The 23,378-nt window shown below is 40.4% G+C and overlaps 49 non-coding genes and 44 pseudogenes across 49 annotated transcripts; all 93 read right to left on the bottom strand.

The window, feature by feature from the left end:
• Positions 1 to 69: 69 nt before the first annotated feature.
• On the bottom strand, positions 70 to 188 carry LOC149635310 (5S ribosomal RNA). Its single transcript, XR_016372973.1, has one exon. It is a non-coding gene; the product is annotated as a 5S ribosomal RNA (ribosomal RNA).
• Positions 189 to 320: 132 nt separating this feature from the next.
• LOC149635309 (5S ribosomal RNA) lies at positions 321 to 439 on the bottom strand (annotated as a pseudogene).
• A 131-nt stretch (positions 440 to 570) lies between these two features.
• Positions 571 to 689, bottom strand: LOC149635308 (5S ribosomal RNA). The gene has a single exon (XR_016373005.1). It is a non-coding gene; the product is annotated as a 5S ribosomal RNA (ribosomal RNA).
• A 129-nt stretch (positions 690 to 818) lies between these two features.
• On the bottom strand, positions 819 to 937 carry LOC149635307 (5S ribosomal RNA). The gene has a single exon (XR_016372606.1). It is a non-coding gene; the product is annotated as a 5S ribosomal RNA (ribosomal RNA).
• A 131-nt stretch (positions 938 to 1,068) lies between these two features.
• On the bottom strand, positions 1,069 to 1,187 carry LOC149635306 (5S ribosomal RNA; annotated as a pseudogene).
• Positions 1,188 to 1,325: 138 nt separating this feature from the next.
• On the bottom strand, positions 1,326 to 1,444 carry LOC149635305 (5S ribosomal RNA; annotated as a pseudogene).
• A 131-nt stretch (positions 1,445 to 1,575) lies between these two features.
• Positions 1,576 to 1,694, bottom strand: LOC149635304 (5S ribosomal RNA). The gene has a single exon (XR_016372952.1). It is a non-coding gene; the product is annotated as a 5S ribosomal RNA (ribosomal RNA).
• Positions 1,695 to 1,829: 135 nt separating this feature from the next.
• Positions 1,830 to 1,948, bottom strand: LOC149635303 (5S ribosomal RNA). The gene has a single exon (XR_016373074.1). It is a non-coding gene; the product is annotated as a 5S ribosomal RNA (ribosomal RNA).
• A 131-nt stretch (positions 1,949 to 2,079) lies between these two features.
• On the bottom strand, positions 2,080 to 2,198 carry LOC149635302 (5S ribosomal RNA). The gene has a single exon (XR_016372962.1). It is a non-coding gene; the product is annotated as a 5S ribosomal RNA (ribosomal RNA).
• Positions 2,199 to 2,330: 132 nt separating this feature from the next.
• LOC149635301 (5S ribosomal RNA) lies at positions 2,331 to 2,449 on the bottom strand (annotated as a pseudogene).
• Positions 2,450 to 2,580: 131 nt separating this feature from the next.
• Positions 2,581 to 2,699, bottom strand: LOC149635300 (5S ribosomal RNA). Its single transcript, XR_016373004.1, has one exon. It is a non-coding gene; the product is annotated as a 5S ribosomal RNA (ribosomal RNA).
• Positions 2,700 to 2,828: 129 nt separating this feature from the next.
• On the bottom strand, positions 2,829 to 2,947 carry LOC149635299 (5S ribosomal RNA). The gene has a single exon (XR_016372605.1). It is a non-coding gene; the product is annotated as a 5S ribosomal RNA (ribosomal RNA).
• Positions 2,948 to 3,078: 131 nt separating this feature from the next.
• On the bottom strand, positions 3,079 to 3,197 carry LOC149635298 (5S ribosomal RNA; annotated as a pseudogene).
• Positions 3,198 to 3,335: 138 nt separating this feature from the next.
• LOC149635297 (5S ribosomal RNA) lies at positions 3,336 to 3,454 on the bottom strand (annotated as a pseudogene).
• A 131-nt stretch (positions 3,455 to 3,585) lies between these two features.
• On the bottom strand, positions 3,586 to 3,704 carry LOC149635296 (5S ribosomal RNA). Its single transcript, XR_016372950.1, has one exon. It is a non-coding gene; the product is annotated as a 5S ribosomal RNA (ribosomal RNA).
• A 135-nt stretch (positions 3,705 to 3,839) lies between these two features.
• LOC149635295 (5S ribosomal RNA) lies at positions 3,840 to 3,958 on the bottom strand. The gene has a single exon (XR_016373073.1). It is a non-coding gene; the product is annotated as a 5S ribosomal RNA (ribosomal RNA).
• A 132-nt stretch (positions 3,959 to 4,090) lies between these two features.
• Positions 4,091 to 4,209, bottom strand: LOC149635294 (5S ribosomal RNA). The gene has a single exon (XR_016372510.1). It is a non-coding gene; the product is annotated as a 5S ribosomal RNA (ribosomal RNA).
• A 132-nt stretch (positions 4,210 to 4,341) lies between these two features.
• Positions 4,342 to 4,460, bottom strand: LOC149635293 (5S ribosomal RNA; annotated as a pseudogene).
• Positions 4,461 to 4,591: 131 nt separating this feature from the next.
• On the bottom strand, positions 4,592 to 4,710 carry LOC149635292 (5S ribosomal RNA). Its single transcript, XR_016372467.1, has one exon. It is a non-coding gene; the product is annotated as a 5S ribosomal RNA (ribosomal RNA).
• A 131-nt stretch (positions 4,711 to 4,841) lies between these two features.
• Positions 4,842 to 4,960, bottom strand: LOC149635291 (5S ribosomal RNA). Its single transcript, XR_016373003.1, has one exon. It is a non-coding gene; the product is annotated as a 5S ribosomal RNA (ribosomal RNA).
• Positions 4,961 to 5,089: 129 nt separating this feature from the next.
• LOC149635290 (5S ribosomal RNA) lies at positions 5,090 to 5,208 on the bottom strand. The gene has a single exon (XR_016372604.1). It is a non-coding gene; the product is annotated as a 5S ribosomal RNA (ribosomal RNA).
• A 137-nt stretch (positions 5,209 to 5,345) lies between these two features.
• Positions 5,346 to 5,464, bottom strand: LOC149635289 (5S ribosomal RNA; annotated as a pseudogene).
• Positions 5,465 to 5,595: 131 nt separating this feature from the next.
• On the bottom strand, positions 5,596 to 5,714 carry LOC149635288 (5S ribosomal RNA). Its single transcript, XR_016372951.1, has one exon. It is a non-coding gene; the product is annotated as a 5S ribosomal RNA (ribosomal RNA).
• Positions 5,715 to 5,845: 131 nt separating this feature from the next.
• On the bottom strand, positions 5,846 to 5,964 carry LOC149635287 (5S ribosomal RNA). Its single transcript, XR_016373002.1, has one exon. It is a non-coding gene; the product is annotated as a 5S ribosomal RNA (ribosomal RNA).
• Positions 5,965 to 6,093: 129 nt separating this feature from the next.
• LOC149635286 (5S ribosomal RNA) lies at positions 6,094 to 6,212 on the bottom strand (annotated as a pseudogene).
• Positions 6,213 to 6,343: 131 nt separating this feature from the next.
• Positions 6,344 to 6,462, bottom strand: LOC149635285 (5S ribosomal RNA). Its single transcript, XR_016372939.1, has one exon. It is a non-coding gene; the product is annotated as a 5S ribosomal RNA (ribosomal RNA).
• Positions 6,463 to 6,592: 130 nt separating this feature from the next.
• LOC149635284 (5S ribosomal RNA) lies at positions 6,593 to 6,711 on the bottom strand. The gene has a single exon (XR_016372908.1). It is a non-coding gene; the product is annotated as a 5S ribosomal RNA (ribosomal RNA).
• A 135-nt stretch (positions 6,712 to 6,846) lies between these two features.
• On the bottom strand, positions 6,847 to 6,965 carry LOC149635283 (5S ribosomal RNA). Its single transcript, XR_016373464.1, has one exon. It is a non-coding gene; the product is annotated as a 5S ribosomal RNA (ribosomal RNA).
• Positions 6,966 to 7,096: 131 nt separating this feature from the next.
• Positions 7,097 to 7,215, bottom strand: LOC149635282 (5S ribosomal RNA). The gene has a single exon (XR_016373001.1). It is a non-coding gene; the product is annotated as a 5S ribosomal RNA (ribosomal RNA).
• Positions 7,216 to 7,344: 129 nt separating this feature from the next.
• Positions 7,345 to 7,463, bottom strand: LOC149635281 (5S ribosomal RNA; annotated as a pseudogene).
• A 128-nt stretch (positions 7,464 to 7,591) lies between these two features.
• LOC149635280 (5S ribosomal RNA) lies at positions 7,592 to 7,710 on the bottom strand (annotated as a pseudogene).
• A 137-nt stretch (positions 7,711 to 7,847) lies between these two features.
• Positions 7,848 to 7,966, bottom strand: LOC149635279 (5S ribosomal RNA; annotated as a pseudogene).
• Positions 7,967 to 8,097: 131 nt separating this feature from the next.
• LOC149635278 (5S ribosomal RNA) lies at positions 8,098 to 8,216 on the bottom strand. Its single transcript, XR_016373470.1, has one exon. It is a non-coding gene; the product is annotated as a 5S ribosomal RNA (ribosomal RNA).
• Positions 8,217 to 8,347: 131 nt separating this feature from the next.
• Positions 8,348 to 8,466, bottom strand: LOC149635277 (5S ribosomal RNA; annotated as a pseudogene).
• Positions 8,467 to 8,595: 129 nt separating this feature from the next.
• Positions 8,596 to 8,714, bottom strand: LOC149635276 (5S ribosomal RNA; annotated as a pseudogene).
• A 131-nt stretch (positions 8,715 to 8,845) lies between these two features.
• On the bottom strand, positions 8,846 to 8,964 carry LOC149635275 (5S ribosomal RNA). The gene has a single exon (XR_016372927.1). It is a non-coding gene; the product is annotated as a 5S ribosomal RNA (ribosomal RNA).
• A 128-nt stretch (positions 8,965 to 9,092) lies between these two features.
• On the bottom strand, positions 9,093 to 9,211 carry LOC149635274 (5S ribosomal RNA; annotated as a pseudogene).
• A 138-nt stretch (positions 9,212 to 9,349) lies between these two features.
• LOC149635273 (5S ribosomal RNA) lies at positions 9,350 to 9,468 on the bottom strand (annotated as a pseudogene).
• Positions 9,469 to 9,599: 131 nt separating this feature from the next.
• LOC149635272 (5S ribosomal RNA) lies at positions 9,600 to 9,718 on the bottom strand. Its single transcript, XR_016372948.1, has one exon. It is a non-coding gene; the product is annotated as a 5S ribosomal RNA (ribosomal RNA).
• Positions 9,719 to 9,853: 135 nt separating this feature from the next.
• On the bottom strand, positions 9,854 to 9,972 carry LOC149635271 (5S ribosomal RNA; annotated as a pseudogene).
• Positions 9,973 to 10,111: 139 nt separating this feature from the next.
• Positions 10,112 to 10,230, bottom strand: LOC149635270 (5S ribosomal RNA). Its single transcript, XR_016372658.1, has one exon. It is a non-coding gene; the product is annotated as a 5S ribosomal RNA (ribosomal RNA).
• A 132-nt stretch (positions 10,231 to 10,362) lies between these two features.
• Positions 10,363 to 10,481, bottom strand: LOC149635269 (5S ribosomal RNA; annotated as a pseudogene).
• Positions 10,482 to 10,611: 130 nt separating this feature from the next.
• On the bottom strand, positions 10,612 to 10,730 carry LOC149635268 (5S ribosomal RNA). The gene has a single exon (XR_016372916.1). It is a non-coding gene; the product is annotated as a 5S ribosomal RNA (ribosomal RNA).
• A 131-nt stretch (positions 10,731 to 10,861) lies between these two features.
• On the bottom strand, positions 10,862 to 10,980 carry LOC149635267 (5S ribosomal RNA; annotated as a pseudogene).
• A 129-nt stretch (positions 10,981 to 11,109) lies between these two features.
• On the bottom strand, positions 11,110 to 11,228 carry LOC149635266 (5S ribosomal RNA). Its single transcript, XR_016372603.1, has one exon. It is a non-coding gene; the product is annotated as a 5S ribosomal RNA (ribosomal RNA).
• Positions 11,229 to 11,357: 129 nt separating this feature from the next.
• LOC149635265 (5S ribosomal RNA) lies at positions 11,358 to 11,476 on the bottom strand. Its single transcript, XR_016372466.1, has one exon. It is a non-coding gene; the product is annotated as a 5S ribosomal RNA (ribosomal RNA).
• Positions 11,477 to 11,600: 124 nt separating this feature from the next.
• LOC149635264 (5S ribosomal RNA) lies at positions 11,601 to 11,719 on the bottom strand (annotated as a pseudogene).
• Positions 11,720 to 11,855: 136 nt separating this feature from the next.
• On the bottom strand, positions 11,856 to 11,974 carry LOC149635263 (5S ribosomal RNA). Its single transcript, XR_016372449.1, has one exon. It is a non-coding gene; the product is annotated as a 5S ribosomal RNA (ribosomal RNA).
• Positions 11,975 to 12,112: 138 nt separating this feature from the next.
• LOC149635262 (5S ribosomal RNA) lies at positions 12,113 to 12,231 on the bottom strand. The gene has a single exon (XR_016372905.1). It is a non-coding gene; the product is annotated as a 5S ribosomal RNA (ribosomal RNA).
• A 131-nt stretch (positions 12,232 to 12,362) lies between these two features.
• LOC149635261 (5S ribosomal RNA) lies at positions 12,363 to 12,481 on the bottom strand (annotated as a pseudogene).
• A 131-nt stretch (positions 12,482 to 12,612) lies between these two features.
• LOC149635260 (5S ribosomal RNA) lies at positions 12,613 to 12,731 on the bottom strand. The gene has a single exon (XR_016372479.1). It is a non-coding gene; the product is annotated as a 5S ribosomal RNA (ribosomal RNA).
• A 135-nt stretch (positions 12,732 to 12,866) lies between these two features.
• Positions 12,867 to 12,985, bottom strand: LOC149635259 (5S ribosomal RNA). The gene has a single exon (XR_016372716.1). It is a non-coding gene; the product is annotated as a 5S ribosomal RNA (ribosomal RNA).
• A 138-nt stretch (positions 12,986 to 13,123) lies between these two features.
• Positions 13,124 to 13,241, bottom strand: LOC149635258 (5S ribosomal RNA; annotated as a pseudogene).
• A 137-nt stretch (positions 13,242 to 13,378) lies between these two features.
• On the bottom strand, positions 13,379 to 13,497 carry LOC149635257 (5S ribosomal RNA). The gene has a single exon (XR_016372982.1). It is a non-coding gene; the product is annotated as a 5S ribosomal RNA (ribosomal RNA).
• A 138-nt stretch (positions 13,498 to 13,635) lies between these two features.
• On the bottom strand, positions 13,636 to 13,754 carry LOC149635256 (5S ribosomal RNA; annotated as a pseudogene).
• Positions 13,755 to 13,892: 138 nt separating this feature from the next.
• Positions 13,893 to 14,011, bottom strand: LOC149635255 (5S ribosomal RNA; annotated as a pseudogene).
• A 131-nt stretch (positions 14,012 to 14,142) lies between these two features.
• Positions 14,143 to 14,261, bottom strand: LOC149635254 (5S ribosomal RNA). The gene has a single exon (XR_016372947.1). It is a non-coding gene; the product is annotated as a 5S ribosomal RNA (ribosomal RNA).
• A 135-nt stretch (positions 14,262 to 14,396) lies between these two features.
• Positions 14,397 to 14,515, bottom strand: LOC149635253 (5S ribosomal RNA; annotated as a pseudogene).
• Positions 14,516 to 14,654: 139 nt separating this feature from the next.
• LOC149635252 (5S ribosomal RNA) lies at positions 14,655 to 14,773 on the bottom strand. Its single transcript, XR_016372657.1, has one exon. It is a non-coding gene; the product is annotated as a 5S ribosomal RNA (ribosomal RNA).
• Positions 14,774 to 14,905: 132 nt separating this feature from the next.
• On the bottom strand, positions 14,906 to 15,024 carry LOC149635251 (5S ribosomal RNA; annotated as a pseudogene).
• Positions 15,025 to 15,154: 130 nt separating this feature from the next.
• LOC149635250 (5S ribosomal RNA) lies at positions 15,155 to 15,273 on the bottom strand. The gene has a single exon (XR_016372894.1). It is a non-coding gene; the product is annotated as a 5S ribosomal RNA (ribosomal RNA).
• A 131-nt stretch (positions 15,274 to 15,404) lies between these two features.
• Positions 15,405 to 15,523, bottom strand: LOC149635249 (5S ribosomal RNA; annotated as a pseudogene).
• Positions 15,524 to 15,652: 129 nt separating this feature from the next.
• Positions 15,653 to 15,771, bottom strand: LOC149635248 (5S ribosomal RNA). The gene has a single exon (XR_016373048.1). It is a non-coding gene; the product is annotated as a 5S ribosomal RNA (ribosomal RNA).
• A 135-nt stretch (positions 15,772 to 15,906) lies between these two features.
• Positions 15,907 to 16,025, bottom strand: LOC149635247 (5S ribosomal RNA; annotated as a pseudogene).
• A 131-nt stretch (positions 16,026 to 16,156) lies between these two features.
• LOC149635246 (5S ribosomal RNA) lies at positions 16,157 to 16,275 on the bottom strand (annotated as a pseudogene).
• A 129-nt stretch (positions 16,276 to 16,404) lies between these two features.
• Positions 16,405 to 16,523, bottom strand: LOC149635245 (5S ribosomal RNA). Its single transcript, XR_016372464.1, has one exon. It is a non-coding gene; the product is annotated as a 5S ribosomal RNA (ribosomal RNA).
• A 124-nt stretch (positions 16,524 to 16,647) lies between these two features.
• Positions 16,648 to 16,766, bottom strand: LOC149635244 (5S ribosomal RNA; annotated as a pseudogene).
• Positions 16,767 to 16,902: 136 nt separating this feature from the next.
• Positions 16,903 to 17,021, bottom strand: LOC149635243 (5S ribosomal RNA). The gene has a single exon (XR_016372655.1). It is a non-coding gene; the product is annotated as a 5S ribosomal RNA (ribosomal RNA).
• Positions 17,022 to 17,153: 132 nt separating this feature from the next.
• LOC149635242 (5S ribosomal RNA) lies at positions 17,154 to 17,272 on the bottom strand (annotated as a pseudogene).
• Positions 17,273 to 17,402: 130 nt separating this feature from the next.
• Positions 17,403 to 17,521, bottom strand: LOC149635241 (5S ribosomal RNA). Its single transcript, XR_016372882.1, has one exon. It is a non-coding gene; the product is annotated as a 5S ribosomal RNA (ribosomal RNA).
• Positions 17,522 to 17,652: 131 nt separating this feature from the next.
• On the bottom strand, positions 17,653 to 17,771 carry LOC149635240 (5S ribosomal RNA; annotated as a pseudogene).
• A 129-nt stretch (positions 17,772 to 17,900) lies between these two features.
• On the bottom strand, positions 17,901 to 18,019 carry LOC149635239 (5S ribosomal RNA). Its single transcript, XR_016373047.1, has one exon. It is a non-coding gene; the product is annotated as a 5S ribosomal RNA (ribosomal RNA).
• A 134-nt stretch (positions 18,020 to 18,153) lies between these two features.
• On the bottom strand, positions 18,154 to 18,272 carry LOC149635238 (5S ribosomal RNA; annotated as a pseudogene).
• Positions 18,273 to 18,403: 131 nt separating this feature from the next.
• Positions 18,404 to 18,522, bottom strand: LOC149635237 (5S ribosomal RNA). Its single transcript, XR_016372999.1, has one exon. It is a non-coding gene; the product is annotated as a 5S ribosomal RNA (ribosomal RNA).
• Positions 18,523 to 18,651: 129 nt separating this feature from the next.
• On the bottom strand, positions 18,652 to 18,770 carry LOC149635236 (5S ribosomal RNA). The gene has a single exon (XR_016372463.1). It is a non-coding gene; the product is annotated as a 5S ribosomal RNA (ribosomal RNA).
• A 135-nt stretch (positions 18,771 to 18,905) lies between these two features.
• Positions 18,906 to 19,024, bottom strand: LOC149635235 (5S ribosomal RNA). The gene has a single exon (XR_016372715.1). It is a non-coding gene; the product is annotated as a 5S ribosomal RNA (ribosomal RNA).
• A 138-nt stretch (positions 19,025 to 19,162) lies between these two features.
• On the bottom strand, positions 19,163 to 19,280 carry LOC149635234 (5S ribosomal RNA; annotated as a pseudogene).
• A 137-nt stretch (positions 19,281 to 19,417) lies between these two features.
• Positions 19,418 to 19,536, bottom strand: LOC149635233 (5S ribosomal RNA). The gene has a single exon (XR_016372981.1). It is a non-coding gene; the product is annotated as a 5S ribosomal RNA (ribosomal RNA).
• Positions 19,537 to 19,674: 138 nt separating this feature from the next.
• LOC149635232 (5S ribosomal RNA) lies at positions 19,675 to 19,793 on the bottom strand (annotated as a pseudogene).
• Positions 19,794 to 19,931: 138 nt separating this feature from the next.
• LOC149635231 (5S ribosomal RNA) lies at positions 19,932 to 20,050 on the bottom strand (annotated as a pseudogene).
• Positions 20,051 to 20,181: 131 nt separating this feature from the next.
• LOC149635230 (5S ribosomal RNA) lies at positions 20,182 to 20,300 on the bottom strand. Its single transcript, XR_016372946.1, has one exon. It is a non-coding gene; the product is annotated as a 5S ribosomal RNA (ribosomal RNA).
• A 135-nt stretch (positions 20,301 to 20,435) lies between these two features.
• Positions 20,436 to 20,554, bottom strand: LOC149635229 (5S ribosomal RNA; annotated as a pseudogene).
• Positions 20,555 to 20,693: 139 nt separating this feature from the next.
• Positions 20,694 to 20,812, bottom strand: LOC149635228 (5S ribosomal RNA). The gene has a single exon (XR_016372654.1). It is a non-coding gene; the product is annotated as a 5S ribosomal RNA (ribosomal RNA).
• A 132-nt stretch (positions 20,813 to 20,944) lies between these two features.
• LOC149635227 (5S ribosomal RNA) lies at positions 20,945 to 21,063 on the bottom strand (annotated as a pseudogene).
• Positions 21,064 to 21,193: 130 nt separating this feature from the next.
• On the bottom strand, positions 21,194 to 21,312 carry LOC149635226 (5S ribosomal RNA). The gene has a single exon (XR_016372871.1). It is a non-coding gene; the product is annotated as a 5S ribosomal RNA (ribosomal RNA).
• A 131-nt stretch (positions 21,313 to 21,443) lies between these two features.
• LOC149635225 (5S ribosomal RNA) lies at positions 21,444 to 21,562 on the bottom strand (annotated as a pseudogene).
• Positions 21,563 to 21,691: 129 nt separating this feature from the next.
• On the bottom strand, positions 21,692 to 21,810 carry LOC149635224 (5S ribosomal RNA; annotated as a pseudogene).
• Positions 21,811 to 21,945: 135 nt separating this feature from the next.
• On the bottom strand, positions 21,946 to 22,064 carry LOC149635223 (5S ribosomal RNA; annotated as a pseudogene).
• Positions 22,065 to 22,195: 131 nt separating this feature from the next.
• On the bottom strand, positions 22,196 to 22,314 carry LOC149635222 (5S ribosomal RNA; annotated as a pseudogene).
• A 129-nt stretch (positions 22,315 to 22,443) lies between these two features.
• On the bottom strand, positions 22,444 to 22,562 carry LOC149635221 (5S ribosomal RNA). The gene has a single exon (XR_016372462.1). It is a non-coding gene; the product is annotated as a 5S ribosomal RNA (ribosomal RNA).
• A 124-nt stretch (positions 22,563 to 22,686) lies between these two features.
• Positions 22,687 to 22,805, bottom strand: LOC149635220 (5S ribosomal RNA; annotated as a pseudogene).
• Positions 22,806 to 22,941: 136 nt separating this feature from the next.
• LOC149635219 (5S ribosomal RNA) lies at positions 22,942 to 23,060 on the bottom strand. Its single transcript, XR_016372652.1, has one exon. It is a non-coding gene; the product is annotated as a 5S ribosomal RNA (ribosomal RNA).
• A 132-nt stretch (positions 23,061 to 23,192) lies between these two features.
• LOC149635218 (5S ribosomal RNA) lies at positions 23,193 to 23,311 on the bottom strand (annotated as a pseudogene).
• Between the last annotated feature and the right edge of the window lie 67 nt (positions 23,312 to 23,378).

Here is a 23,378-nt window from a genome sequence, read left to right as displayed (position 1 = left end):
GAAAAAAAAAGAAACTCTGTTTGCTTTTCTCATATCTGGTGGATTTTAAAAAAGGAAACTAAACTTAAAAGACAACGGCACGCAGTGTTCCTAAGTGGTCTCCCTCCCAAGTACTGACTGCGCTCGACGCTGCTTAACTTCGGTGATCGGACGAGAACCGGTGTTTTCAGCGTGATATGGCCGTTGCCGAGAACTTTAGTTAGTTATTCGAATTTAAAACTAGTTTGACAAATTACCCTTCTGCATGTTTGAAAAAAAAAGAAACTCTGTTTGCTTTTCCCATATCTGGTGGATTTTATAAAAGGAAACTACACTGTAAAAAAAAACGGCACGCTGTGTTCCTAATTGGTCTCCCTCCCAAGTACTGACTGCGCTTGACGCTGCTTAATTTCGGTGATCGGACGAGAACCGGTGTTTTCAGAGTGATATGGCCGTCGCCGAGATCTTTAGTTAGTTATTCGAATTTAAAACTAATTTGACAAATTACCCTTCTGCATGTTTGAAAAAAAAGAAACTCTGTTTGCTTTTCTCATATCTGGTGGATTTTAAAAAAGGAAACTACACTGTAAAAGACAACGGCACGCAGTGTTCCTAAGTGGTCTCCCTCCCACGTACTGACTGCGCTCGACGCTACTTAACTTCGGTGATCGGACGAGAACCGGTGTTTTCAGCGTGATATGGCCGTTGCCGAGAACTTTAGTTAGTTATTCGAATTTAAAACTAAATTGACAAATTACCCTTCTGCATGTTTGAAAAAAAGAAACTCTGTTTGCTTTTCTCATATCTGTTGGATTTAAAAAAGGAAACTAAACTGTAAAAGACAACGGCACGCAGTGTTCCTAAGTGGTCTCCCTCTCAAGTACAGACTGCGCTCGACGCTGCTTAACTTCGGTGATCGGACGAGAACCGGTGTTTTCAGCGTGATATGGCCGTTGCCGAGAACTTTAGTTATTATTCGAATTTAAAACTAATTTGACAAATTACCCTTCTGCATGTTTGAAAAAAAAAGAAGCTCTGTTTGCTTTTCTTATATCTGGTGGATTTTAAAAAAGGAAACTACACTGTAAAAGACAACGGCACGCTGTGTTCCTAATTGGTCTCCCTCCCAAGTACTGACTGCGGTTGACGCTGCTTAATTTCGGTGATCGGACGAGAACCGGTGTTTTCAGCGTGATATGGCCGTTGCCGAGAACTTTAGTTAGTTATTCGAATTAAAAACTAATTAGACAAATTACCCTTCTGCATTTTTTCAAAAAATAAAAAAAGAAACTCTGTTTGCTTTTCTCATATCTGGTGGATTTTAAAAAAGGGAACTAAACTGTAAAAGACAACGGCACGCAGTGTTCCTAATTGGTCTCCCTCCCAAGTACTGACTTTGCTTGACGCTGCTTAATTTCGGTGATCGGACGAGAACCGGTGTTTTCAGAGTGATATGGCCGTCGCCGAGATCTTTAGTTAGTTATTCGAATTTAAAACTAATTTGACAAATTACCCTTCTGCATGTTTGAAAAAAAAGAAACTCTGTTTGCTTTTCTCATATCTGGTGGATTTTAAAAAAGGAAACTAAACTGTAAAAGACAACGGCACGCAGTGTTCCTAAGTGGTCTCCCTCCCACGTACTGACTGCGCTCGACGCTGCTTAACTTCAGTGATCGGACGAGAACCGGTGTTTTCAGCGTGATATGGCCGTTGCCGAGAACTTTAGTTAATAATTCGAATTTAAAACTAATTAGACAAATTACCCTTCTCCATGTTTTTTTTAAAAAAAAGAAACTCTCTTTGCTTTTCTCATATCTGTTGGATTTTAAAAAAGGAAAATAAAGTGTAAAAGACAACGGCACGCAGTGTTCCTAAGTGGTCTCCCTCCAGAGTACTGACTGCGCTCGACGCTGCTTAACTTCGGTGATCGGACGAGAACCGGTGTTTTCAGCGTGATATGGCAGTTGCCGATAACTGTGGTTAGTTATTCGAATTTAAAACTAATTAGACAAATTACCCTTCTGCATGTTTGAAAAAAAAAGAAACTCTGTTTGCTTTTCTCATATCTGGTGGATTTTAAAAAAGGAAACTAAACTTAAAAGACAACGGCACGCAGTGTTCCTAAGTGGTCTCCCTCCCAAGTACTGACTGCGCTCGACGCTGCTTAACTTCGGTGATCGGACGAGAACCGGTGTTTTCAGCGTGATATGGCCGTTGCCGAGAACTTTAGTTAGTTATTCGAATTTAAAACTAGTTTGACAAATTACCCTTCTGCATGTTTGAAAAAAAAAGAAACTCTGTTTGCTTTTCCCATATCTGGTGGATTTTATAAAAGGAAACTACACTGTAAAAGAAAACGGCACGCTGTGTTCCTAATTGGTCTCCCTCCCAAGTACTGACTGCGCTTGACGCTGCTTAATTTCGGTGATCGGACGAGAACCGGTGTTTTCAGAGTGATATGGCCGTCGCCGAGATCTTTAGTTAGTTATTCGAATTTAAAACTAATTTGACAAATTACCCTTCTGCATGTTTGAAAAAAAAGAAACTCTGTTTGCTTTTCTCATATCTGGTGGATTTTAAAAAAGGAAACTACACTGTAAAAGACAACGGCACGCAGTGTTCCTAAGTGGTCTCCCTCCCACGTACTGACTGCGCTCGACGCTACTTAACTTCGGTGATCGGACGAGAACCGGTGTTTTCAGCGTGATATGGCCGTTGCCGAGAACTTTAGTTAGTTATTCGAATTTAAAACTAAATTGACAAATTACCCTTCTGCATGTTTGAAAAAAAGAAACTCTGTTTGCTTTTCTCATATCTGTTGGATTTAAAAAAGGAAACTAAACTGTAAAAGACAACGGCACGCAGTGTTCCTAAGTGGTCTCCCTCTCAAGTACAGACTGCGCTCGACGCTGCTTAACTTCGGTGATCGGACGAGAACCGGTGTTTTCAGCGTGATATGGCCGTTGCCGAGAACTTTAGTTATTATTCGAATTTAAAACTAATTTGACAAATTACCCTTCTGCATGTTTGAAAAAAAAAGAAGCTCTGTTTGCTTTTCTTATATCTGGTGGATTTTAAAAAAGGAAACTACACTGTAAAAGACAACGGCACGCTGTGTTCCTAATTGGTCTCCCTCCCAAGTACTGACTGCGGTTGACGCTGCTTAATTTCGGTGATCGGACGAGAACCGGTGTTTTCAGCGTGATATGGCCGTTGCCGAGAACTTTAGTTAGTTATTCGAATTAAAAACTAATTAGACAAATTACCCTTCTGCATTTTTTCAAAAAATAAAAAAAGAAACTCTGTTTGCTTTTCTCATATCTGGTGGATTTTAAAAAAGGGAACTAAACTGTAAAAGACAACGGCACGCAGTGTTCCTAATTGGTCTCCCTCCCAAGTACTGACTTTGCTTGACGCTGCTTAATTTCGGTGATCGGACGAGAACCGGTGTTTTCAGAGTGATATGGCCGTCGCCGAGATCTTTAGTTAGTTATTCGAATTTAAAACTAATTTGACAAATTACCCTTCTGCATGTTTGAAAAAAAAGAAACTCTGTTTGCTTTTCTCATATCTGGTGGATTTTAAAAAAGGAAACTAAACTGTAAAAGACAACGGCACGCAGTGTTCCTAAGTGGTCTCCCTCCCACGTACTGACTGCGCTCGACGCTGCTTAACTTCAGTGATCGGACGAGAACCGGTGTTTTCAGCGTGATATGGCCGTTGCCGAGAACTTTAGTTAATAATTCGAATTTAAAACTATTTAGACAAATTACCCTTCTCCATGTTTTTTTTAAAAAAAAGAAACTCTCTTTGCTTTTCTCATATCTGTTGGATTTTAAAAAAGGAAAATAAAGTGTAAAAGACAACGGCACGCAGTGTTCCTAAGTGGTCTCCCTCCAGAGTACTGACTGCGCTCGACGCTGCTTAACTTCGGTGATCGGACGAGAACCGGTGTTTTCAGCGTGATATGGCAGTTGCCGATAACTGTGGTTAGTTATTCGAATTTAAAACTAATTAGACAAATTACCCTTCTGCATGTTTGAAAAAAAAAAGAAACTCTGTTTGCTTTTCTCATATCTGGTGGATTTTAAAAAAGGAAACTAAACTTAAAAGACAACGGCACGCAGTGTTCCTAAGTGGTCTCCCTCCCAAGTACTTACTGCGCTCGACGCTGCTTAACTTCGGTGATCGGACGAGAACCGGTGTTTTCAGCGTGATATGGCCGTTGCCGAGAACTTTAGTTAGTTATTCGAATTTAAAACTAGTTTGACAAATTACCCTTCTGCATGTTTGAAAAAAAAAGAAACTCTGTTTGCTTTTCCCATATCTGGTGGATTTTATAAAAGGAAACTACACTGTAAAAGACAACGGCACGCTATGTTCCTAATTGGTCTCCCTCCCAAGTACTGACTGCGCTTGACGCTGCTTAATTTCGGTGATCGGACGAGAACCGGTGTTTTCAGAGTGATATGGCCGTCGCCGAGATCTTTAGTTAGTTATTCGAATTTAAAACTAATTTGACAAATTACCCTTCTGCATGTTTGAAAAAAAAGAAACTCTGTTTGCTTTTGTCATATCTGGTGGATTTTAAAAAAGGAAACGACACTGTAAAAGACAACGGCACGCAGTGTTCCTAAGTGGTCTCCCTCCCAAGTACAGACTGCGCTCGACGCTGCTTAACTTCGGTGATCGGACGAGAACCGGTGTTTTCAGCGTGATATGGCCGTTGCCGAGAACTTTAGTTAGTTATTCGAATTTAAAACTAATTTGACAAATTACCCTTCTGCATGTTTGAAAAAAAAGAAACTCTGTTTGCTTTTCTCATATCTGGTGGATTTTAAAAAAGGAAACTACACTGTAAAAGACAACGGCACGCAGTGTTCCTAAGTGGTCTCCCTCCCACGTACTGACTGCGCTCGACGCTACTTAACTTCGGTGATCGGACGAGAACCGGTGTTTTCAGCGTGATATGGCCGTTGCCGAGAACTTTAGTTAGTTATTCGAATTTAAAACTAATTTGACAAATTACCCTTCTGCATGTTTGAAAAAAAGAAACTCTGTTTGCTTTTCTCATATCTGTTGGATTTAAAAAACGAAACTAAACTGTAAAAGACAACGGCACGCAGTGTTCCTAAGTGGTCTCCCTCTCAAGTACAGACTGCGCTCGACGCTGCTTAACTTCGGTGATCGGACGAGAACCGGTGTTTTCAGCGTGATATGGCCGTTGCCGAGAACTTTAGTTAGTTATTCGAATTTAAAACTAATTTGACAAATTACCCTTCTCCATGTTTTTTTTTTAAAAAAAAGAAACTCTCTTTGCTTTTCTCATATCTGGTGGATTTTAAAAAAGGAAACTACACTGTAAAAGACAACGGCACGCTGTGTTCCTAATTGGTCTCCCTCCCAAGTACTGACTGCGCTTGACGCGGCTTAATTTCGATGATCGGACGAGAACCGGTGTTTTCAGCGTGATATGGCCGTTGCCGAGAACTTTAGTTAGTTATTCGAATTTAAAACTAATTTGACAAATTACCCTTCTGCATGTTTGAAAAAAAAGAAACTCTGTTTGCTTTTCTCATATCTGGTGGATTTTAAAAAAGGAAACGACACTGTAAAAGACAACGGCACGCAGTGTTCCTAAGTGGTCTCCCTCCCAAGTACTGACTGCGCTCGACGCTGCTTAACTTCGGTGATCGGACGAGAACCGGTGTTTTCAGCGTGATATGGCCGTTGCCGAGAACTTTAGTTAGTTATTCGAATTTAAAACTAATTTGACAAATTACCCTTCTGCATGTTTGAAAAAAAAGAAACTCTGTTTGCTTTTCTCATATCTGGTGGATTTTAAAAAAGGAAACTACACTGTAAAAGACAACGGCACGCAGTGTTCCTAAGTGGTCTCCCTCCCACGTACTGACTGCGCTCGACGCTACTTAACTTCGGTGATCGGACGAGAACCGGTGTTTTCAGCGTGATATGGCCGTTGCCGAGAACTTTAGTTAGTTATTCGAATTTAAAACTAATTTGACAAATTACCCTTCTGCATGTTTGAAAAAAAGAAACTCTGTTTGCTTTTCTCATATCTGTTGGATTTAAAAAAGGAAACTAAACTGTAAAAGACAACGGCACGCAGTGTTCCTAAGTGGTCTCCCTCTCAAGTACAGACTGCGCTCGACGCTGCTTAACTTCGGTGATCGGACAAGAACCGGTGTTTTCAGCGTGATATGGCCGTTGCCGAGAACTTTAGTTAGTTATTCGAATTTAAAACTAATTTGACAAATTACCCTTCTGCATGTTTGAAAAAAAAGAAACTCTGTTTGCTTTACTCATATCTGGTGGATTTTAAAAAAGGAAACTACACTGTAAAAGACAACGGCACGCAGTGTTCCTAAGTGGTCTCCCTCCCAAGTACTGACTGCGCTCGACGCTGCTTAACTTCGGTGATCGGACGAGAACCGGTGTTTTCAGCGTGATATGGCCGTTGCCGAGAACTTTAGTTATTATTCGAATTTAAAACTAATTTGACAAATTACCCTTCTGCATGTTTAAAAAAAAAGAAACTCTGTTTGCTTTTCTCATATCTGGTGGATTTTAAAAAAGGAAACTAAACTGTAAAAGACAACGGCACGCAGTGTTCCTAAGTGGTCTCCCTCCCACGTACTGACTACGCTCGACGCTGCTTAACTTCAGTGATCGGACGAGAACCGGTGTTTTCAGCGTGATATGGCCGTTGCCGAGAAATTTAGTTAATAATTCGAATTTAAAACTAATTAGACAAATTACCCTTCTCCATGTTTTTTTTTAAAAAAAGAAACTCTCTTTGCTTTTCTCATATCTGTTGGATTTTAAAAAAGGAAAATAAAGTGTAAAAGACAACGGCACGCAGTGTTCCTAAGTGGTCTCCCTCCAGAGTACTGACTGCGCTCGACGCTGCTTAACTTCGGTGATCGGACGAGAACCGGTGTTTTCAGCGTGATATGGCCGTTGCCGAGAACTTTAGTTAGTTATTCGAATTTAAAACTAATTTGACAAATTACCCTTCTGCATGTTTGAAAAAAAAGAAACTCTGTTTGCTTTTCTCATATCTGGTGGATTTTAAAAAAGGAAACTACACTGTAAAAGACAACGGCACGCAGTGTTCCTAAGTGGTCTCCCTCCCACGTACTGACTGCGCTCGACGCTACTTAACTTCGGTGATCGGACGAGAACCGGTGTTTTCAGCGTGATATGGCCGTTGCCGAGAACTTTAGTTAGTTATTCGAATTTAAAACTAATTTGACAAATTACCCTTCTGCATGTTTGAAAAAAAGAAACTCTGTTTGCTTTTCTCATATCTGTTGGATTTAAAAAAGGAAACTAAACTGTAAAAGACAACGGCACGCAGTGTTCCTAAGTGGTCTCCCTCTCAAGTACAGACTGCGCTCGACGCTGCTTAACTTCGGTGATCGGACAAGAACCGGTGTTTTCAGCGTGATATGGCCGTTGCCGAGAACTTTAGTTAGTTATTCGAATTTAAAACTAATTTGACAAATTACCCTTCTGCATGTTTGAAAAAAAAGAAACTGTTTGCTTTTCTCATATCTGTTGGATTTAAAAAAGGAAACTAAACTGTAAAAGACAACGGCACGCAGTGTTCCTAAGTGGTCTCCCTCTCAAGTACAGACTGCGCTCGACGCTGCTTAACTTCGGTGATCGGACAAGAACCGGTGTTTTCAGCGTGATATGGCCGTTGCCGAGAACTTTAGTTAGTTATTCGAATTTAAAACTAATTTGACAAATTACCCTTCTCCATGTTTTTTTTTTTTAAAAAAGAAACTCTCTTTGCTTTTCTCATATCTGGTGGATTTTAAAAAAGGAAACTACACTGTAAAAGACAACGGCACGCTGTGTTCCTAATTGGTCTCCCTCCCAAGTACTGACTGCGCTTGACGCGGCTTAATTTCGGTGATCGGACGAGAACCGGTGTTTTCAGCGTGATATGGCCGTTGCCGAGAACTTTAGTTAGTTATTCGAATTTAAAACTAATTTGACAAATTACCCTTCTGCATGTTTGAAAAAAAAGAAACTCTGTTTGCTTTTCTCATATTTGGTGGATTTTAAAAAAGGAAACGACACTGTAAAAGACAACGGCACGCAGTGTTCCTAAGTGGTCTCCCTCCCAAGTACTGACTGCGCTCGACGCTGCTTAACTTCGGTGATCAGACGAGAACCGGTGTTTTCAGCGTGATATGGCCGTTGCCGAGAACTTTAGTTAGTTATTCGAATTTAAAACTAATTTGACAAATTACCCTTCTGCATGTTTGAAAAAAAAGAAACTCTGTTTGCTTTTCTCATATCTGGTGGATTTTAAAAAAGGAAACTACACTGTAAAAGACAACGGCACGCAGTGTTCCTAAGTGGTCTCCCTCCCACGTACTGACTGCGCTCGACGCTACTTAACTTCGGTGACCGGATGAGAACCGGTGTTTTCAGCGTGATATGGCCGTTGCCGAGAACTTTAGTTAGTTATTCGAATTTAAAACTAATTTGACAAATTACCCTTCTGCATGTTTGAAAAAAAGAAACTCTGTTTGCTTTTCTCATATCTGTTGGATTTAAAAAAGGAAACTAAACTGTAAAAGACAACGGCACGCAGTGTTCCTAAGTGGTCTCCCTCTCAAGTACAGACTGCGCTCGACGCTGCTTAACTTCGGTGATCGGACAAGAACCGGTGTTTTCAGCGTGATATGGCCGTTGCCGAGAACTTTAGTTAGTTATTCGAATTTAAAACTAATTTGACAAATTACCCTTCTGCATGTTTGAAAAAAAAGAAACTCTGTTTGCTTTTCTCATATCTGGTGGATTTTAAAAAAGGAAACTACACTGTAAAAGACAACGGCACGCAGTGTTCCTAAGTGGTCTCCCTCCCAAGTACTGACTGCGCTCGACGCTGCTTAACTTCGGTGATCGGACGAGAACCGGTGTTTTCAGCGTGATATGGCCGTTGCCGAGAACTTTAGTTATTATTCGAATTTAAAACTAATTTGACAAATTACCCTTCTGCATGTTTAAAAAAAGAAGCTCTGTTTGCTTTTCTCATATCTGGTGGATTTTAAAAAAGGAAACTACACTGTAAAAGACAACGGCACGCTGTGTTCCTAATTGGTCTCCCTCCCAAGTACTGACTGCGGTTGACGCTGCTTAATTTCGGTGATCGGACGAGAACCGGTGTTTTCAGCGTGATATGGCCGTTGCCGAGAACTGTGGTTAATTATTCGAATTAAAAACTAATTAGACAAATTACCCTTCTGCATTTTTTCAAAAAATAAAAAAAGAAACTCTGTTTGCTTTTCTCATATCTGGTGGATTTTAAAAAAGGGAACTAAACTGTAAAAGACAACGGCACGCAGTGTTCCTAATTGGTCTCCCTCCCAAGTACTGACTTTGCTTGACGCTGCTTAATTTCGGTGATCGGACGAGAACCGGTGTTTTCAGAGTGATATGGCCGTCGCCGAGATCTTTAGTTAGTTATTCGAATTTAAAACTAATTTGACAAATTACCCTTCTGCATGTTTGAAAAAAAAGAAACTCTGTTTGCTTTACCCATATCTGGTGGATTTTAAAAAAGGAAACTAAACTGTAAAAGACAACGGCACGCAGTGTTCCTAAGTGGTCTCCCTCCCACGTACTGACTGCGCTCGACGCTGCTTAACTTCAGTGATCGGACGAGAACCGGTGTTTTCAGCGTGATATGGCCGTTGCCGAGAAATTTATTTAATAATTCGAATTTAAAACTAATTAGACAAATTACCCTTCTCCATGTTTTTTTTAAAAAAAAGAAACTCTCTTTGCTTTTCTCATATCTGTTGGATTTTAAAAAAGGAAACTACACTGTAAAAGACAACGGCACGCAGTGTTCCTAATTGGTCTCCCTCCAGAGTACTGACTGCGCTCGACGCTGCTTAACTTCGGTGATCGGACGAGAACCGGTGTTTTCAGCGTGATATGGCAGTTGCCGATAACTGTGGTTAGTTATTCGAATTTAAAACTAATTAGTCAAATTACCCTTCTGCATGTTTTCAAAAAATAAAAAAAAGAAACTCTGTTTGCTTTTCTCATATCTGGTGGATTTTAAAAAAGGAAACTAAACTGTAAAAGACAACGGCACGCAGTGTTCCTAAGTGGTCTCCCTCCCAAGTACTGACTGCGCTCGACGCTGCTTAACTTCGGTGATCGGACGAGAACCGGTGTTTTCAGCGTGTTATGGCCGTTGCCGAGAACTTTAGTTAGTTATTCGAATTTAAAACTAGTTTGACAAATTACCCTTCTGCATATTTGAAAAAAAAAGAAACTCTGTTTGCTTTTCCCATATCTGGTGGATTTTATAAAAGGAAACTACACTGTAAAAGACAACGGCACGCTGTGATCCTAATTGGTCTCCCTCCCAAGTACTGACTGCGCTTGACGCTGCTTAATTTCGGTGATCGGACGAGAACCGGTGTTTTCAGAGTGATATGGCCGTCGCCGAGATCTTTAGTTAGTTATTCGAATTTAAAACTAATTTGACAAATTACCCTTCTGCATGTTTGAAAAAAAGAAACTCTGTTTGCTTTTGTCATATCTGGTGGATTTTAAAAAAGGAAACGACACTGTAAAAGACAACGGCACGCAGTGTTCCTAAGTGGTCTCCCTCCCAAGTACTGACTGCGCTCGACGCTGCTTAACTTCGGTGATCGGACGAGAACCGGTGTTTTCAGCGTGATATGGCCGTTGCCGAGAACTTTAGTTAGTTATTCGAATTTAAAACTAATTTGACAAATTACCCTTCTGCATGTTTGAAAAAAAAGAAACTCTGTTTGCTTTTCTCATATCTGGTGGATTTTAAAAAAGGAAACTACACTGTAAAAGAAAACGGCACGCAGTGTTCCTAAGTGGTCTCCCTCCCACGTACTGACTGCGCTCGACGCTACTTAACTTCGGTGATCGGACGAGAACCGGTGTTTTCAGCGTGATATGGCCGTTGCCGAGAACTTTAGTTAGTTATTCGAATTTAAAACTAATTTGACAAATTACCCTTCTGCATGTTTGAAAAAAAGAAACTCTGTTTGCTTTTCTCATATCTGTTGGATTTAAAAAAGGAAACTAAACTGTAAAAGACAACGGCACGCAGTGTTCCTAAGTGGTCTCCCTCTCAAGTACAGACTGCGCTCGACGCTGCTTAACTTCGGTGATCGGACGAGAACCGGTGTTTTCAGCGTGATATGGCCGTTGCCGAGAACTTTAGTTAGTTATTCGAATTTAAAACTAATTTGACAAATTACCCTTCTGCAGGTTTGAAAAAAAGAAACTCTGTTTGCTTTTCTTATATCTGTTGGATTTAAAAAAGGAAACTAAACTGTAAAAGACAACGGCACGCAGTGTTCCTAAGTGGTCTCCCTCCCAAGTACAGACTGCGCTCGACGCTGCTTAACTTCGGTGATCGGACGAGAACCGGTGTTTTCAGCGTGATATGGCCGTTGCCGAGAACTTTAGTTAGTTATTCGAATTTGACAAATTACCCTTCTCCATGTTTTTTTTAAAAAAAAGAAACTCTCTTTGCTTTTCCCATATCTGGTGGATTTTAAAAAAGGAAACTACACTGTAAAAGACAACGGCACGCTGTGTTCCTAATTGGTCTCCCTCCCAAGTACTGACTGCGCTTGACGCTGCTTAATTTCGGTGATCGGACGAGAACCGGTGTTTTCAGCGTGATATGGCCGTTGCCGAGAACTTTAGTTAGTTATTCGAATTTAAAACTAATTTGACAAATTACCCTTCTCCATGTTTTTTTTTTAAAAAAAGAAACTCTCTTTGCTTTTCTCATATCTGTTGGATTTCAAAAAAGGAAAATAAAGTGTAAAAGACAACGGCACGCAGTGTTCCTAAGTGGTCTCCCTCCCAAGTACTGACTGCGCTCGACGCTGCTTAACTTCGGTGATCGGACGAGAACCGGTGATTTCAGCGTGATATGGCCGTTGCCGAGAACTGTGCTTAGTTATTCGACTTTAAAACTAATTAGACAAATTACCCTTCTGCATGTTTTCAAAAAATAAAAAAAGAAACTCTGTTTGCTTTTCTCATATCTGGTGGATTTTAAAAAATGAAACTAAACTGTAAAAGACAACGGCACGCAGTGTTCCTAAGTGGTCTCCCTCCCAAGTACTGACTGCGCTCGACGCTGCTTAACTTCGGTGATCGGACGAGAACCGGTGTTTTCAGCGTGATATGGCCGTTGCCGAGAACTTTAGTTAGTTATTCGAATTTAAAACTAGTTTGACAAATTACCCTTCTGCATGTTTGAAAAAAAAGAAACTCTGTTTGCTTTACCCATATCTGGTGGATTTTAAAAAAGGAAACTAAACTGTAAAAGACAACGGCACGCAGTGTTCCTAAGTGGTCTCCCTCCCACGTACTGACTGCGCTCGACGCTGCTTAACTTCGGTGATCGGACGAGAACCGGTGTTATCAGCGTGATATGGCCCTTGCCGAAATCTTTAGTTAGTTATTCGAATTTAAAACTAATTTGACAAATTACCCTTCTGCATGTTTGAAAAAAAAGAAACTCTGTTTGCTTTTCTCAAATCTGGTGGATTTTAAAAAAGGAAACTAAACTGTAAAAGACAACGGCACGCAGTGTTCCTAAGTGGTCTCCCTCCCAAATACTGACTGCGCTCGACGCTGCTTAACTTCGGTGATCGGACGAGAACCGGTGTTTTCAGCGTGATATGGCCGTTGCCGAGTACGCTAGTTAATAATTCGAATTTAAAACTAATTAGACAAATTACCCTTCTCCATGTTTTTTTTTAAAAAAAGAAACTCTCTTTGCTTTTCTCATATCTGTTGGATTTTAAAAAAGGAAACTAAAGTGTAAAAGACAACGGCACGCAGTGTTCCTAAGTGGTCTCCCTCCCAAGTACTGACTGCGCTCGACGCTGCTTAATTTCGGTGATCGGACGAGAACCGGTGTTTTCAGCGTGATATGGCCGTTGCCGAGAACTGTGGTTAATTATTCGAATTAAAAACTAATTAGACAAATTACCCTTTAGCATTTTTTCAAAAAATAAAAAAAGAAACACTGTTTGCTTTTCTCATATCTGGTGGTTTTTAAAAAAGGGAACTAAACTATAAAAGACAACGGCACACAGTGTTCCTAATTGGTCTCCCTCCCAAGTACTGACTGCGCTTGACGCTGCTTAATTTCGGTTAAGGACGAGAACCGGTGTTTTCAGCGTGATATGGCCGTTGCCGAGATCTTTAGTTAGTTATTCGAATTTAAAACTAATTTGACAAATTACCCTTCTCCATGTTTTTTTTTTAAAAAAAAGAAACTCTCTTTGCTTTTCTCATATCTGTTGGATTTCAAAAAAGGAAAATAAAGTGTAAAAGACAACGGCACGCAGTGTTCCTAAGTGGCCTCCCTCCCAAGTACTGACTGCGCTCGACGCTGCTTAATTTCGGTGATCGGACGAGAACCGGTGTTTTCAGCGTGATATGGCCGTTGCCGAGAACTGTGGTTAATTATTCGAATTAAAAACTAATTAGACAAATTACCCTTCAGCATTTTTTCAAAAAATAAAAAAAGAAACACTGTTTGCTTTTCTCATATCTATTGGATTTTAAAAAATGGAACTAAACTATAAAAGACAACGGCACACAGTGTTCCTAAGTGGTCTCCCTCCCAATTACTGACTGCGCTTGACGCTGCTTAATTTCGGTGATCGGACGAGAACCGGTGTTTTCAGCGTGATATGGCCGTTGCCGAGAACTGTGGTTAATTATTCGAATTAAAAACTAATTAGACAAATTACCCTTCTGCATTTTTTCAAAAAATAAAAAAAGAAACTCTGTTTGCTTTTCTCATATCTGGTGGATTTTAAAAAAGGGAACTAAACTGTAAAAGACAACGGCACGCAGTGTTCCTAATTGGTCTCCCTCCCAAGTACTGACTTTGCTTGACGCTGCTTAATTTCGGTGATCGGACGAGAACCGGTGTTTTCAGAGTGATATGGCCGTCGCCGAGATCTTTAGTTAGTTATTCGAATTTAAAACTAATTTGACAAATTACCCTTCTGCATGTTTGAAAAAAAAGAAACTCTGTTTGCTTTACCCATATCTGGTGGATTTTAAAAAAGGAAACTAAACTGTAAAAGACAACGGCACGCAGTGTTCCTAAGTGGTCTCCCTCCCACGTACTGACTGCGCTCGACGCTGCTTAACTTCAGTGATCGGACGAGAACCGGTGTTTTCAGCGTGATATGGCCGTTGCCGAGAAATTTATTTAATAATTCGAATTTAAAACTAATTAGACAAATTACCCTTCTCCATGTTTTTTTTAAAAAAAAGAAACTCTCTTTGCTTTTCTCATATCTGTTGGATTTTAAAAAAGGAAACTACACTGTAAAAGACAACGGCACGCAGTGTTCCTAATTGGTCTCCCTCCAGAGTACTGACTGCGCTCGACGCTGCTTAACTTCGGTGATCGGACGAGAACCGGTGTTTTCAGCGTGATATGGCAGTTGCCGATAACTGTGGTTAGTTATTCGAATTTAAAACTAATTAGTCAAATTACCCTTCTGCATGTTTTCAAAAAATAAAAAAAATAAACTCTGTTTGCTTTTCTCATATCTGGTGGATTTTAAAAAAGGAAACTAAACTGTAAAAGACAACGGCACGCAGTGTTCCTAAGTGGTCTCCCTCCCAAGTACTGACTGCGCTCGACGCTGCTTAACTTCGGTGATCGGACGAGAACCGGTGTTTTCAGCGTGTTATGGCCGTTGCCGAGAACTTTAGTTAGTTATTCGAATTTAAAACTAGTTTGACAAATTACCCTTCTGCATATTTGAAAAAAAAAGAAACTCTGTTTGCTTTTCCCATATCTGGTGGATTTTATAAAAGGAAACTACACTGTAAAAGACAACGGCACGCTGTGATCCTAATTGGTCTCCCTCCCAAGTACTGACTGCGCTTGACGCTGCTTAATTTCGGTGATCGGACGAGAACCGGTGTTTTCAGAGTGATATGGCCGTCGCCGAGATCTTTAGTTAGTTATTCGAATTTAAAACTAATTTGACAAATTACCCTTCTGCATGTTTGAAAAAAAGAAACTCTGTTTGCTTTTGTCATATCTGGTGGATTTTAAAAAAGGAAACGACACTGTAAAAGACAACGGCACGCAGTGTTCCTAAGTGGTCTCCCTCCCAAGTACTGACTGCGCTCGACGCTGCTTAACTTCGGTGATCGGACGAGAACCGGTGTTTTCAGCGTGATATGGCCGTTGCCGAGAACTTTAGTTAGTTATTCGAATTTAAAACTAATTTGACAAATTACCCTTCTGCATGTTTGAAAAAAAAGAAACTCTGTTTGCTTTTCTCATATCTGGTGGATTTTAAAAAAGGAAACTACACTGTGAAAGAAAACGGCACGCAGTGTTCCTAAGTGGTCTCCCTCCCACGTACTGACTGCGCTCGACGCTACTTAACTTCGGTGATCGGACGAGAACCGGTGTTTTCAGCGTGATATGGCCGTTGCCGAGAACTTTAGTTAGTTATTCGAATTTAAAACTAATTTGACAAATTACCCTTCTGCATGTTTGAAAAAAAGAAACTCTGTTTGCTTTTCTCATATCTGTTGGATTTAAAAAAGGAAACTAAACTGTAAAAGACAACGGCACGCAGTGTTCCTAAGTGATCTCCCTCTCAAGTACAGACTGCGCTCGACGCTGCTTAACTTCGGTGATCGGACGAGAACCGGTGTTTTCAGCGTGATATGGCCGTTGCCGAGAACTTTAGTTAGTTATTCGAATTTAAAACTAATTTGACAAATTACCCTTCTCCATGTTTTTTTTTAAAAAAAGAAACTTTCTTTGCTTTTCTCATATCTGGTGGATTTTAAAAAAGGAAACTACACTGTAAAAGACATCGGCACGCTGTGTTCCTAATTGGTCTCCCTCCCAAGTACTGACTGCGCTTGACGCGGCTTAATTTCGGTGATCGGACGAGAACCGGTGTTTTCAGCGTGATATGGCCGTTGCCGAGAACTTTAGTTAGTTATTCGAATTTAAAACTAATTTGACAAATTACCCTTCTGCATGTTTGAAAAAAAAGAAACTCTGTTTGCTTTTCTCATATCTGGTGGATTTTAAAAAAGGAAACTACACTGTAAAAGACAACGGCACGCAGTGTTCCTAAGTGGTCTCCCTCCCACGTACTGACTGCGCTCGACGCTACTTAACTTCGGTGATCGGACGATAACCGGTGTTTTCAGCGTGATATGGCCGTTGCCGAGAACTTTAGTTAGTTATTCGAATTTAAAACTAATTTGACAAATTACCCTTCTGCAGGTTTGAAAAAAAGAAACTCTGTTTGCTTTTCTTATATCTGTTGGATTTAAAAAAGGAAACTAAACTGTAAAAGACAACGGCACGCAGTGTTCCTAAGTGGTCTCCCTCCCAAGTACAGACTGCGCTCGACGCTGCTTAACTTCGGTGATCGGACGAGAACCGGTGTTTTCAGCGTGATATGGCCGTTGCCGAGAACTTTAGTTAGTTATTCGAATTTGACAAATTACCCTTCTCCATGTTTTTTTTAAAAAAAAGAAACTCTCTTTGCTTTTCCCATATCTGGTGGATTTTAAAAAAGGAAACTACACTGTAAAAGACAACGGCACGCTGTGTTCCTAATTGGTCTCCCTCCCAAGTACTGACTGCGCTTGACGCTGCTTAATTTCGGTGATCGGACGAGAACCGGTGTTTTCAGCGTGATATGGCCGTTGCCGAGAACTTTAGTTAGTTATTCGAATTTAAAACTAATTTGACAAATTACCCTTCTCCATGTTTTTTTTTTAAAAAAAGAAACTCTCTTTGCTTTTCTCATATCTGGTGGATTTTAAAAAAGGAAATTAAACTGTAAAAGACAACGGCACGCAGTGTTCCTAAGTGGTCTCCCTCCCAAGTACTGACTGCGCTCGACGCTGCTTAACTTCGGTGATCGGACGAGAACCGGTGTTTTCAGCGTGTTATGGCCGTTGCCGAGAACTTTAGTTAGTTATTCGAATTTAAAACTAGTTTGACAAATTACCCTTCTGCATATTTGAAAAAAAAAGAAACTCTGTTTGCTTTTCCCATATCTGGTGGATTTTATAAAAGGAAACTACACTGTAAAAGACAACGGCACGCTGTGATCCTAATTGGTCTCCCTCCCAAGTACTGACTGCGCTTGACGCTGCTTAATTTCGGTGATCGGACGAGAACCGGTGTTTTCAGAGTGATATGGCCGTCGCCGAGATCTTTAGTTAGTTATTCGAATTTAAAACTAATTTGACAAATTACCCTTCTGCATGTTTGAAAAAATGAAACTCTGTTTGCTTTTGTCATATCTGGTGGATTTTAAAAAAGGAAACGACACTGTAAAAGACAACGGCACGCAGTGTTCCTAAGTGGTCTCCCTCCCAAGTACTGACTGCGCTCGACGCTGCTTAACTTCGGTGATCGGACGAGAACCGGTGTTTTCAGCGTGATATGGCCGTTGCCGAGAACTTTAGTTAGTTATTCGAATTTAAAACTAATTTGACAAATTACCCTTCTGCATGTTTGAAAAAAAAGAAACTCTGTTTGCTTTTCTCATATCTGGTGGATTTTAAAAAAGGAAACTACACTGTAAAAGAAAACGGCACGCAGTGTTCCTAAGTGGTCTCCCTCCCACGTACTGACTGCGCTCGACGCTACTTAACTTCGGTGATCGGACGAGAACCGGTGTTTTCAGCGTGATATGGCCGTTGCCGAGAACTTTAGTTAGTTATTCGAATTTAAAACTAATTTGACAAATTACCCTTCTGCATGTTTGAAAAAAAGAAACTCTGTTTGCTTTTCTCATATCTGTTGGATTTAAAAAAGGAAACTAAACTGTAAAAGACAACGGCACGCAGTGTTCCTAAGTGATCTCCCTCTCAAGTACAGACTGCGCTCGACGCTGCTTAACTTCGGTGATCGGACGAGAACCGGTGTTTTCAGCGTGATATGGCCGTTGCCGAGAACTTTAGTTAGTTATTCGAATTTAAAACTAATTTGACAAATTACCCTTCTCCATGTTTTTTTTAAAAAAAGAAACTCTCTTTGCTTTTCTCATATCTGGTGGATTTTAAAAAAGGAAACTACACTGTAAAAGACATCGGCACGCTGTGTTCCTAATTGGTCTCCCTCCCAAGTACTGACTGCGCTTGACGCGGCTTAATTTCGGTGATCGGACGAGAACCGGTGTTTTCAGCGTGATATGGCCGTTGCCGAGAACTTTAGTTAGTTATTCGAATTTAAAACTAATTTGACAAATTACCCTTCTGCATGTTTGAAAAAAAAGAAACTCTGTTTGCTTTTCTCATATCTGGTGGATTTTAAAAAAGGAAACTACACTGTAAAAGACAACGGCACGCAGTGTTCCTAAGTGGTCTCCCTCCCACGTACTGACTGCGCTCGACGCTACTTAACTTCGGTGATCGGACGAGAACCGGTGTTTTCAGCGTGATATGGCCGTTGCCGAGAACTTTAGTTAGTTATTCGAATTTAAAACTAATTTGACAAATTACCCTTCTGCAGGTTTGAAAAAAAGAAACTCTGTTTGCTTTTCTTATATCTGTTGGATTTAAAAAAGGAAACTAAACTGTAAAAGACAACGGCACGCAGTGTTCCTAAGTGGTCTCCCTCCCAAGTACAGACTGCGCTCGACGCTGCTTAACTTCGGTGATCGGACGAGAACCGGTGTTTTCAGCGTGATATGGCCGTTGCCGAGTACGCTAGTTAATAATTCGAATTTAAAACTAATTAGACAAATTACCCTTCTCCATGTTTTTTTTTAAAAAAAGAAACTCTCTTTGCTTTTCTCATATCTGTTGGATTTTAAAAAAGGAAACTAAAGTGTAAAAGACAACGGCACGCAGTGTTCCTAAGTGGTCTCCCTCCCAAGTACTGACTGCGCTCGACGCTGCTTAATTTCGGTGATCGGACGAGAACCGGTGTTTTCAGCGTGATATGGCCGTTGCCGAGAACTGTGGTTAATTATTCGAATTAAAAACTAATTAGACAAATTACCCTTTAGCATTTTTTCAAAAAATAAAAAAAGAAACACTGTTTGCTTTTCTCATATCTGGTGGATTTTAAAAAAGGGAACTAAACTATAAAAGACAACGGCACACAGTGTTCCTAATTGGTCTCCCTCCCAAGTACTGACTGCGCTTGACGCTGCTTAATTTCGGTTAAGGACGAGAACCGGTGTTTTCAGCGTGATATGGCCGTTGCCGAGATCTTTAGTTAGTTATTCGAATTTAAAACTAATTTGACAAATTACCCTTCTCCATGTTTTTTTTTAAAAAAAAAGAAACTCTCTTTGCTTTTCTCATATCTGTTGGATTTCAAAAAAGGAAAATAAAGTGTAAAAGACAACGGCACGCAGTGTTCCTAAGTGGCCTCCCTCCCAAGTACTGACTGCGCTCGACGCTGCTTAATTTCGGTGATCGGACGAGAACCGGTGTTTTCAGCGTGATATGGCCGTTGCCGAGAACTGTGGTTAATTATTCGAATTAAAAACTAATTAGACAAATTACCCTTCAGCATTTTTTCAAAAAATAAAAAAAGAAACACTGTTTGCTTTTCTCATATCTATTGGATTTTAAAAAATGGAACTAAACTATAAAAGACAACGGCACACAGTGTTCCTAAGTGGTCTCCCTCCCAATTACTGACTGCGCTTGACGCTGCTTAATTTCGGTGATCGGACGAGAACCGGTGTTTTCAGCGTGATATGGCCGTTGCCGAGAACTGTGGTTAATTATTCGAATTAAAAACTAATTAGACAAATTACCCTTCTGCATTTTTTCAAAAAATAAAAAAAGAAACTCTGTTTGCTTTTCTCATATCTGGTGGATTTTAAAAAAGGGAACTAAACTGTAAAAGACAACGGCACGCAGTGTTCCTAATTGGTCTCCCTCCCAAGTACTGACTTTGCTTGACGCTGCTTAATTTCGGTGATCGGACGAGAACCGGTGTTTTCAGAGTGATATGGCCGTCGCCGAGATCTTTAGTTAGTTATTCGAATTTAAAACTAATTTGACAAATTACCCTTCTGCATGTTTGAAAAAAAAGAAACTCTGTTTGCTTTACCCATATCTGGTGGATTTTAAAAAAGGAAACTAAACTGTAAAAGACAACGGCACGCAGTGTTCCTAAGTGGTCTCCCTCCCACGTACTGACTGCGCTCGACGCTGCTTAACTTCAGTGATCGGACGAGAACCGGTGTTTTCAGCGTGATATGGCCGTTGCCGAGAAATTTATTTAATAATTCGAATTTAAAACTAATTAGACAAATTACCCTTCTCCATGTTTTTTTTAAAAAAAAGAAACTCTCTTTGCTTTTCTCATATCTGTTGGATTTTAAAAAAGGAAACTACACTGTAAAAGACAACGGCACGCAGTGTTCCTAATTGGTCTCCCTCCAGAGTACTGACTGCGCTCGACGCTGCTTAACTTCGGTGATCGGACGAGAACCGGTGTTTTCAGCGTGATATGGCAGTTGCCGATAACTGTGGTTAGTTATTCGAATTTAAAACTAATTAGTCAAATTACCCTTCTGCATGTTTTCAAAAAATAAAAAAAATAAACTCTGTTTGCTTTTCTCATATCTGGTGGATTTTAAAAAAGGAAACTAAACTGTAAAAGACAACGGCACGCAGTGTTCCTAAGTGGTCTCCCTCCCAAGTACTGACTGCGCTCGACGCTGCTTAACTTCGGTGATCGGACGAGAACCGGTGTTTTCAGCGTGTTATGGCCGTTGCCGAGAACTTTAATTAGTTATTCGAATTTAAAACTAGTTTGACAAATTACCCTTCTGCATATTTGAAAAAAAAAGAAACTCTGTTTGCTTTTCCCATATCTGGTGGATTTTATAAAAGGAAACTACACTGTAAAAGACAACGGCACGCTGTGATCCTAATTGGTCTCCCTCCCAAGTACTGACTGCGCTTGACGCTGCTTAATTTCGGTGATCGGACGAGAACCGGTGTTTTCAGAGTGATATGGCCGTCGCCGAGATCTTTAGTTAGTTATTCGAATTTAAAACTAATTTGACAAATTACCCTTCTGCATGTTTGAAAAAAAGAAACTCTGTTTGCTTTTGTCATATCTGGTGGATTTTAAAAAAGGAAACGACACTGTAAAAGACAACGGCACGCAGTGTTCCTAAGTGGTCTCCCTCCCAAGTACTGACTGCGCTCGACGCTGCTTAACTTCGGTGATCGGACGAGAACCGGTGTTTTCAGCGTGATATGGCCGTTGCCGAGAACTTTAGTTAGTTATTCGAATTTAAAACTAATTTGACAAATTACCCTTCTGCATGTTTGAAAAAAAAGAAACTCTGTTTGCTTTTCTCATATCTGGTGGATTTTAAAAAAGGAAACTACACTGTGAAAGAAAACGGCACGCAGTGTTCCTAAGTGGTCTCCCTCCCACGTACTGACTGCGCTCGACGCTACTTAACTTCGGTGATCGGACGAGAACCGGTGTTTTCAGCGTGATATGGCCGTTGCCGAGAACTTTAGTTAGTTATTCGAATTTAAAACTAATTTGACAAATTACCCTTCTGCATGTTTGAAAAAAAGAAACTCTGTTTGCTTTTCTCATATCTGTTGGATTTAAAAAAGGAAACTAAACTGTAAAAGACAACGGCACGCAGTGTTCCTAAGTGATCTCCCTCTCAAGTACAGACTGCGCTCGACGCTGCTTCACTTCGGTGATCGGACGAGAACCGGTGTTTTCAGCGTGATATGGCCGTTGCCGAGAACTTTAGTTAGTTATTCGAATTTAAAACTAATTTGACAAATTACCCTTCTCCATGTTTTTTTTTAAAAAAAGAAACTTTCTTTGCTTTTCTCATATCTGGTGGATTTTAAAAAAGGAAACTACACTGTAAAAGACATCGGCACGCTGTGTTCCTAATTGGTCTCCCTCCCAAGTACTGACTGCGCTTGACGCGGCTTAATTTCGGTGATCGGACGAGAACCGGTGTTTTCAGCGTGATATGGCCGTTGCCGAGAACTTTAGTTAGTTATTCGAATTTAAAACTAATTTGACAAATTACCCTTCTGCATGTTTGAAAAAAAAGAAACTCTGTTTGCTTTTCTCATATCTGGTGGATTTTAAAAAAGGAAACTACACTGTAAAAGACAACGGCACGCAGTGTTCCTAAGTGGTCTCCCTCCCACGTACTGACTGCGCTCGACGCTACTTAACTTCGGTGATCGGACGATAACCGGTGTTTTCAGCGTGATATGGCCGTTGCCGAGAACTTTAGTTAGTTATTCGAATTTAAAACTAATTTGACAAATTACCCTTCTGCAGGTTTGAAAAAAAGAAACTCTGTTTGCTTTTCTTATATCTGTTGGATTTAAAAAAGGAAACTAAACTGTAAAAGACAACGGCACGCAGTGTTCCTAAGTGGTCTCCCTCCCAAGTACAGACTGCGCTCGACGCTGCTTAACTTCGGTGATCGGACGAGAACCGGTGTTTTCAGCGTGATATGGCCGTTGCCGAGAACTTTAGTTAGTTATTCGAATTTGACAAATTACCCTTCTCCATGTTTTTTTTAAAAAAAAGAAACTCTCTTTGCTTTTCCCATATCTGGTGGATTTTAAAAAAGGAAACTACACTGTAAAAGACAACGGCACGCTGTGTTCCTAATTGGTCTCCCTCCCAAGTACTGACTGCGCTTGACGCTGCTTAATTTCGGTGATCGGACGAGAACCGGTGTTTTCAGCGTGATATGGCCGTTGCCGAGAACTTTAGTTAGTTATTCGAATTTAAAACTAATTTGACAAATTACCCTTCTCCATGTTTTTTTTTTAAAAAAAGAAACTCTCTTTGCTTTTCTCATATCTGGTGGATTTTAAAAAAGGAAATTAAACTGTAAAAGACAACGGCACGCAGTGTTCCTAAGTGGTCTCCCTCCCAAGTACTGACTGCGCTCGACGCTGCTTAACTTCGGTGATCGGACGAGAACCGGTGTTTTCAGCGTGTTATGGCCGTTGCCGAGAACTTTAGTTAGTTATTCGAATTTAAAACTAGTTTGACAAATTACCCTTCTGCATATTTGAAAAAAAAAGAAACTCTGTTTGCTTTTCCCATATCTGGTGGATTTTATAAAAGGAAACTACACTGTAAAAGACAACGGCACGCTGTGATCCTAATTGGTCTCCCTCCCAAGTACTGACTGCGCTTGACGCTGCTTAATTTCGGTGATCGGACGAGAACCGGTGTTTTCAGAGTGATATGGCCGTCGCCGAGATCTTTAGTTAGTTATTCGAATTTAAAACTAATTTGACAAATTACCCTTCTGCATGTTTGAAAA

This window comes from Phalangium opilio, unplaced genomic scaffold, assembly GCF_054372755.1.
Source record: "Phalangium opilio isolate 3A_F unplaced genomic scaffold, DU_Popi_V2 ptg000095l_1, whole genome shotgun sequence".
Classification (NCBI taxonomy): Eukaryota; Metazoa; Arthropoda; class Arachnida; order Opiliones; family Phalangiidae; genus Phalangium; species Phalangium opilio.
Note: the sequence above shows the minus strand (reverse complement) of the source record. Positions and strands in the feature narration are given on the sequence as shown.